The sequence below is a fragment of the Miscanthus floridulus genome, chromosome 12 (genome assembly GCF_019320115.1).
Source record: "Miscanthus floridulus cultivar M001 chromosome 12, ASM1932011v1, whole genome shotgun sequence".
In the NCBI taxonomy this organism is placed as follows: domain Eukaryota; kingdom Viridiplantae; phylum Streptophyta; class Magnoliopsida; order Poales; family Poaceae; genus Miscanthus; species Miscanthus floridulus.
The window spans coordinates 42,484,640-42,491,885 of record NC_089591.1 but is presented as its reverse complement, the minus strand read 5'-3'; the positions used below and the strand labels follow the sequence as shown (position 1 = coordinate 42,491,885).

General features: G+C 37.6%; 1 long non-coding RNA gene across 6 annotated transcripts; it reads left to right on the top strand.

The window, feature by feature from the left end:
• The first annotated feature begins 3,556 nt into the window (after window positions 1-3,556).
• LOC136496862 (uncharacterized) lies at window positions 3,557-6,921 on the top strand. Of its 6 annotated transcripts, none has more exons than XR_010769145.1 (7): window positions 3,563-3,803; window positions 3,918-4,134; window positions 4,724-4,835; window positions 5,006-5,086; window positions 5,374-5,486; window positions 6,370-6,439; window positions 6,662-6,921. It is a non-coding gene; the product is annotated as an uncharacterized lncRNA (long non-coding RNA). The 6 variants fall into 6 exon arrangements; XR_010769142.1 differs by having other exon boundaries at window positions 3,564-3,775; window positions 3,862-4,134; XR_010769144.1 differs by having other exon boundaries at window positions 3,557-4,134; window positions 6,370-6,471.
• Window positions 6,922-7,246: the final 325 nt, after the last annotated feature.

The window sequence follows — 7,246 nt, the reverse complement described above, 5'->3', positions numbered from 1 at the left end:
TCAAAGGCCCACGAAAAGGATGCACAAGACAGAGTCACCACCCAACTTTAAGGGCCTGTTTGGATGAAACCCTGGAGAAGTTGTCTAGAAAAAAATGTTGCCTAAGAGTTGCCTGAAAAGTTAGTGATTTTTGCTTGGCTAGGCAAGTTTGAAAAATGTTGTTTGGTTTGAGGTTTGTGCCCGAGAATAGTAATGAGAGGATATGCATAACCGTGGAGGCGTATTAAAATATTTATGACGTGAGATTAAGAGCATCTCCAAAAGTATCCTAAATTTTTCTCCTAAAAACTCTATATTTTCCAACCCCTGAAAATGTATTAAGAGAAATAAAGAAGGCAATCTCCAAGAGTTTCCAATATTCCACCTCCCAAATCAAAATTTGACCAGTCCTAGGATTTGTGATATTTTGCATCAGGAATCATGAATTTTTTTATACCCGTTTAAGCTCTCTCACATATCTTTCTCTCCCGTGTTTTTCTCATCTGGAATCCTGTTATTTCTCCTTTTCCTTTCCCACCCCCTTTTTCTTCTTAGGCTCGCCACAGGGGCACGCGAGGACGAGAACTAGCGGCTGATCCTGGCCGGGAGGGCCACGCCGGCGGCGAGGGGTGGCATGGAGGCATGCTGCTGGCCTCCCCACGCTGCCGACTTGTGCGATCGCCTGTACCTGATGGTGCAGCCGGTGGAGGAGCGGCAGATGCAGTTCTGGCCGGTGCGCCCGCTGTCGCTCGGGAGGCTCCTGCTCGAGCACGACCTAGGCAGCAAGCAGGCGGCGAAGCGCGTGCTCATGGCCATGGCGTGGCCACTACGATAGATTCTTACAGTAGGAACGGGGACATTTTTACTGTAGGGGCGGCTGGGGTTGGGGCGCCCCTATAGTAGGCGTCCTCGAGCCCTAGCAGCCCAGCTGCCCCTACAGATGGCACTGTAGGGGCGGCTGGTAACCTGAGCCGCCCCTACAGTTGGGGCTGATCTGTAGGGGCGCTCAATCACCAGCCACCCCTGCAGTGGCCACTTGTCTTTTTTCATATTTTAAAATTTGAAAGGTTCAAATTTAGTCAAATGATAAGATGACCAAAATAAAAGTTGTAAATCTTGATGAGTTGAACAACTTTTGTATTCATCACTTTTACATATGAAACCATTTAGGGTTCGAAAATTTGGTTTGAACTTGTTAAATTTTAAATTTCAAATTTTAAAATGTGTAAAACATCGTCACATCCAAGTTTGATCAAACATAAATGTTGAAGCATGATTTTAGAAATTTTTAGGAAAACAAATCATCACATTTGGAGTTAGTATGACGGAGAACAACTAGTTACAAAGTTTACCCACGGATTAAAAAGAGAAATCACACTGTTCTAGATGATCCTTACATGATCATAATGAATAGTGTGATTTCTTTTTTTTAATCTGTGGGTCAACTTTGTAACTAGTTTTTCTTCCTCATACTAACTCCAAATCTGATGATTTTTTTTCCTAAAATTTTCTAAAATCATTCTCTATCAATTTATTTTGTTGGTTTTATCAATATATACATATGAAAAGTTTGAGCAATTTAAATTTTGAATTTCAAAAAAATGCAACTTCAGAAAAGATTTTGGTTCCCCAAATGATTTCAGCTGAAAAAGTGATAAATACCAAAGTTGAATAACTCATCAAGATCTACAACTTTTGTATTGGTCATTTATTCATATGACAAAGTGGTAACGACATTGTTCACAAATGTGACACATCTCTTATAAGGTTTTATAAACTATATGTGACATGTGTAAGATTAGTAAATAATGTGTGCTAAAAATTTGTCAAATAAAGAAATGACCAAAATAAAAGTTGTAGATATTCATGAGTTGAACAACTTTGGTATTCACCACTTTTTATGTTTAAATCAATTTGGGTCTCAAATTTTGATTCGAACTTGGTCGTTTTTCAAAATTTCAAATTTGAAAGGTTCAAATTTTGTCAAATGACAAGCTGACTAAAATAAAAGTTGTAGATATTAATGATTTGAACAACTTTAGTATTCATCACTTTTTATGTTGAAATCATTTTGGTTCTCAAATTTTGGTTCGAACTTGTCATTTTTTAAAATTTTAAATTTGAAAGGCTCAAATTTTGTCAAATGATAAGACGAGCAAAATAAAAGTTGTAGATCTTAATGATTTGAACAACTTTTGTATTCATCACTTTTACACATGAAATCATTTAGGGTTTGAAAATTTAGTTTGAACTTGTTAAATTTCAAATTTCAAATTTTAAAATGTGTAAAACATTATCACATCCAAGTTTGATCAAACTTAAATGTTGAAGCATGATTTTAGAAATTTTTAAGAAAAAAAACCATCACATTTTGAGTTAGTATAAGAGAGAACAACTAGTTATAAAGTTTACCCACAGATTAAAAAGAGAAATCACACTGTTCTACATGATCCTTACATGATCATAGTAAAGAGTGTGATTTCTTTTTTTAATCTGTGGGTCAACTTTGTAACTAGTTTTTCTTTCTCATACTAACTCCAAATCTGATGATTTTTTCCTAAAATTTTCTAAAATCATTCTCTATCAATTTATTTTGTTGGTTTTATCAATATATACATATGAAAAGTTTGAGCAATTTAAATTTTGAATTTCAAAAAAATGCAACTTCAGAAAAGATTTTGGTTCCTCAAATGATTTCAGCTGAAAAAGTGATAAATACCAAAGTTGAATAACTCATCAAGATCTACAACTTTTGTATTGGTCATTTATTCATATGACAAAGTGGTAACGACATTGTTCACAAATGTGACACATCTCTTATAAGGTTTTATAAACTATATGTGACATGTGTAAGATTAGTAAATAATGTGTGCTAAAAATTTGTCAAATAAAGAAATGACCAAAATAAAAGTTGTAGATATTCATGAGTTGAACAACTTTGGTATTCACCACTTTTTATGTTTAAATCAATTTGGGTCTCAAATTTTGATTCGAACTTGGTCGTTTTTCAAAATTTCAAATTTGAAAGGTTCAAATTTTGTCAAATGACAAGCTGACTAAAATAAAAGTTGTAGATATTAATGATTTGAACAACTTTAGTATTCATCACTTTTTATTTTAAAATTATTTTGGGTCTTAAATTTTGGTTCGAACTTGTCATTTTTTAAAATTTTAAATTTAAAAGGTACAAATTTTGTTAAATGACAAGATGACCAAAATAAAAGTTGTATATCTTCATGATCTCTACAACTTTGATGTTTATCAAATTTTCATTTAAGATTATTTGGTGTCTCAAAATTATTTTTGTAGTTTTTATTTTAATTTTTTAAAATTTATTTTTTTTTCTATTTTTAAAGGTTTAATTTTGCAATTTTAAACTGTTGTAGTTATTTTAGTTATTGTATATGTATATATATCTATAAAAAATATAATTATAAAATTTTCTACCGGAAATCTCGTGCACCGACGGGGAAACTTTTTTTCGCGCCTGACGGGCGCACTGGCGCGAGCGCAAAACTGAAAAGCAGTCCAAGGCCCACAGAGAGACACGGAAAAAAAGCGCGCGGACAGAGGGCGCCTCCCGGCCCGTGACTCCAATCTTCCGTGCCTTTTCCCCCAAATCTCACAACCTTTCCTCTCCTTCGCATTCCAATCGTCGCTCCCCACCACCATCGACTCCCTCCTTCCCTCACAGGTCACTGCCGCCGACTCCCTCGCAGGTCGCCGCCGTCGACTCCCTCGCAGGTTGCCACCACCAGAGATCCTAAGCCCCGCCACCAGGGCCCTTCACGGCAAGGTCGTTCCACCGCCGCCGCAAAAACGTTGTAAGCCCGTAACCCTAGGCCCTTCCACCGCTTTGGATGATCTGTGCTCCGCTGACAGGCAGCGCCGCCGCCTGGACTCATCTGTGCGCCGGTGCTCCAACGGCTCGTGCTCAGGCGTGGGCGGCCAGATCTACAGCAGCTCGGGCGAGGGTGGCTGGATCCATGGCGCCGTCTCCTGCGCCCCGCACCACGCCTTCGCGCTCATCTCCATGGCAGTAGAAGGCACACACCGGCGCCCCCGCCACTAAGCCCACTGGCGGCATCTCCGAGAAGGTAGCAGCGAACCACCACCAGAAGACCACGTCTGCCATCCTAGTACAGGCAGCCCCAGGTACTAATCCCAATCCCAGTCCCCCGTCCTATCTCCATTCCCACATGGATTTGATATGTCTCTTTTCACCGTAGATAGCTGAATAGGAGTGTGCCCAGGAAAATAATGATGTAGTTTAATTAGGCTGTTCTTCCAAGCAGAGACACTTATGTGCCCATGAGGGAAAATTCTACTGCAAGGATGCTGGCCACTCTCCCGTCAATATGTTCTCATCATGAGTAAATGGCGGCATTAGTTGGTTAGCTAACGTTGAGTTAGTCCTATATTAGCTTCATATCAAGTGATTTTTAGTTCAGCCTTGTTGTGTGGCACAAACATATTTATGATTCATGAATGCAGCCTAGAAATATGCCTATTCTGATCTTGACTGCTTTTGAGGTCTTGTAAAAGACGTAGCAGTCAGTACAAAATGCTTGAAATATGCTGCAGAATTATTGTAGCGCCAAGAATTTCTTTTCATTCAACTTTATGACCAACTGAAGATCAAAGTATGCTGCAGAAATATGATGCAGACTTGGATGTAATCTGTTATGGTATTATAGGCTTGCTGAATATATGCCTTTGACTATTTGTTTCACATGTTATACAGGTGAACATTCCTCGGACCAAAAAGACCTACTGCAAGAACAAGGAGTGCTGGAAGCATACTCTGCACAAGGTGACTCAGTACAAGAAGGGTGACGATAGCCTATCTGCACAAGGTGACTCTGCTACCTTTCTAAATCTAGTTTGCTATTTTGTAGTCCGTGGCACGCTCATTATAGTTCATTTTCACTAGAGAGTTCATTTTGTTTAACTGAACATACAGAATTGTTTACACAATTCTTGTTTGATGATTACTAGCTAGTGATCATATTTTCACTTCTTGCAGGTTAGTGGCTTTGAAATTCCATTACAGAGATAGAATTACAATACTTTGAGGAAATCATGAGATCTCACAAATCATTCAAGTGTGAGTTTACATCTACTAGTATTTGGATTTTTTATTGCAACTCATAATTACTGTTGTTCTATATAACCTGCTGCTGCTTCTGTGGTACTGTGCTTCCTGTGTCCTCATCCTGGTGATCACACCTCGATCAAATCCTATTGGAATTGATAAATGTCAAAATCTCTTTACAAATGCATTTTATTGGACTTTTGCTGCAAGTACTGTAGCAGATGAGTTACTGAAACATTCCTGTACATTGCTTGTTCCATGCAAATGAGATTCATTGTGATTTTTCTCTCTTGTTGTAGGGCAGCAGGAGCATGGCTGAAGAGAAGAGCTATCCAAAGCTGAATGAGGGGATCATGTCATCCCTCTCAAAGCAGTCGGTTGCTATGCACCTTCCTGGCATGACCTTGAGATAGTTAAGTCCATCTTTTTTTGCGTTGCAGTATGATTCTGGAAGTTCATACAAGCTGATGCCTTGGATTTTTCAAATACCCTGTGATAGATAAATATAGCCGGGGTTTGTCATCAATGGTAGCAATCCATCGCATTATGGCAGCAATTCATCACATTACTGAGCACCAAAACTTCTAATCACAATCAATATTTGGGCTGTCCTAGTGATAATACTGCTGAAGGTGCTATTTTCATATTCATTGACAGTAGATTTACATACTAGTTAGTATATTTGCCTGCATGGCTGTGCACAATCTTAATAACTGCGGATTCTAAATGCCTGTTGGCTGCACAGTTTGGGATATAAAAAATGACAAGTATGTATTCTACAGACTATACATGCCTTTACCAGATTAATTGAAAGTGTTTAATCAAGCTATGTAAATTAAGGTTGCAACAATCAAGGTTTACAACACTGAATTCATCGTCATATATAGCATAACACATATTCTATCATAGCTTGAAATAGCAAACCCCTATTCTGTTTGTCATAGCTTGGAATCATCTTTGGCAGTATCCCACAGGTCTCTTTTTATGTATGATGATGGGTCATGAAAACTTTGATTTACATAGGCACAGCTGTCCGTCTCTATTTGCTCTATTTACATAGGCATGTGTAAGAATATTTATTCAGATTTATGTGTAGTGGAAATAACGCAGCAACTTATCTTCTTACAAGCAACATGTACATATTAGCTCTCCTTAGTTTATAATCATCAGATTAGTAGTGAATAAACTTTTACTTTTTGCTTGCCTTAGTCTGTCTTTTTGCAATGTCATATCAGGCTATTTTCTGAATGTATGTTCTATCTCAGACTCACACTATGTATTTGTTTAATTTTCAGGTTTGCAGTACTGATAATTTTTGTACATTGGTCCATGGGTGGAGTAGTGCTGGTGAAACCCTTGGCTAAGGTGGACAATCTTACTACTCATAGTATGCATTTGTATGTATGTTTGTTCACTTAACATGAGCAATCAGGAGTTCATGCCTTATGTGTTTATAGTTCGGCTTCAGTATCCATTCTATTTGTTAAACCCAAAAATATTGTTGTCTATCATGTGTTGTCTATGTTTTATTCCAACTGTGTGATCAACTATATATATTACTAATGCATGTCATTTTGACTTTTTCAGGAAGATCAACCTTGAGGGAGTCTCGGCAAGCTGAAATGAATCAAATATGGTGCAACGAGAAAGATGTCATGTTGATCTGTGCTAACAGACATGTATTTTTGTTTATGATTGCCTATTTGTAGCATAAGTTAGTGGTTTGTAATGTAGTTAAACTTTGCAATTACCTATTTGGAAATAGGAAGGCATTTGACTTCCTTACATTGTACAAACTATTGAATGCTTATGATCCAAGTTATTAATATGATTGCCTTTTTGTGCCATTGAATTTTGTAATTTTATGAATTTCTGTGCAATGAATTTGATGCAATAATTGGTTGCCCTTCAAATCTCATGTCGATGCAATAGTTTGTATTGCATCCAAGCTCATGTCGATGTGATAGTTTGTATTGTATCTAACCACATGTCGATGCAATAGTTCGAATTGCATCGAACATAACGTTGATGCAATAGTTCCTATTGCAATGAACCAAAATGATGATGCAATAGAACCTATTGCATCGAATCAAAATGGTGATGCAATAGATTATATAGCATCGAACCTAATATGGATGCAATATAGTCTATTGCATCGAACGATAGCCGTTG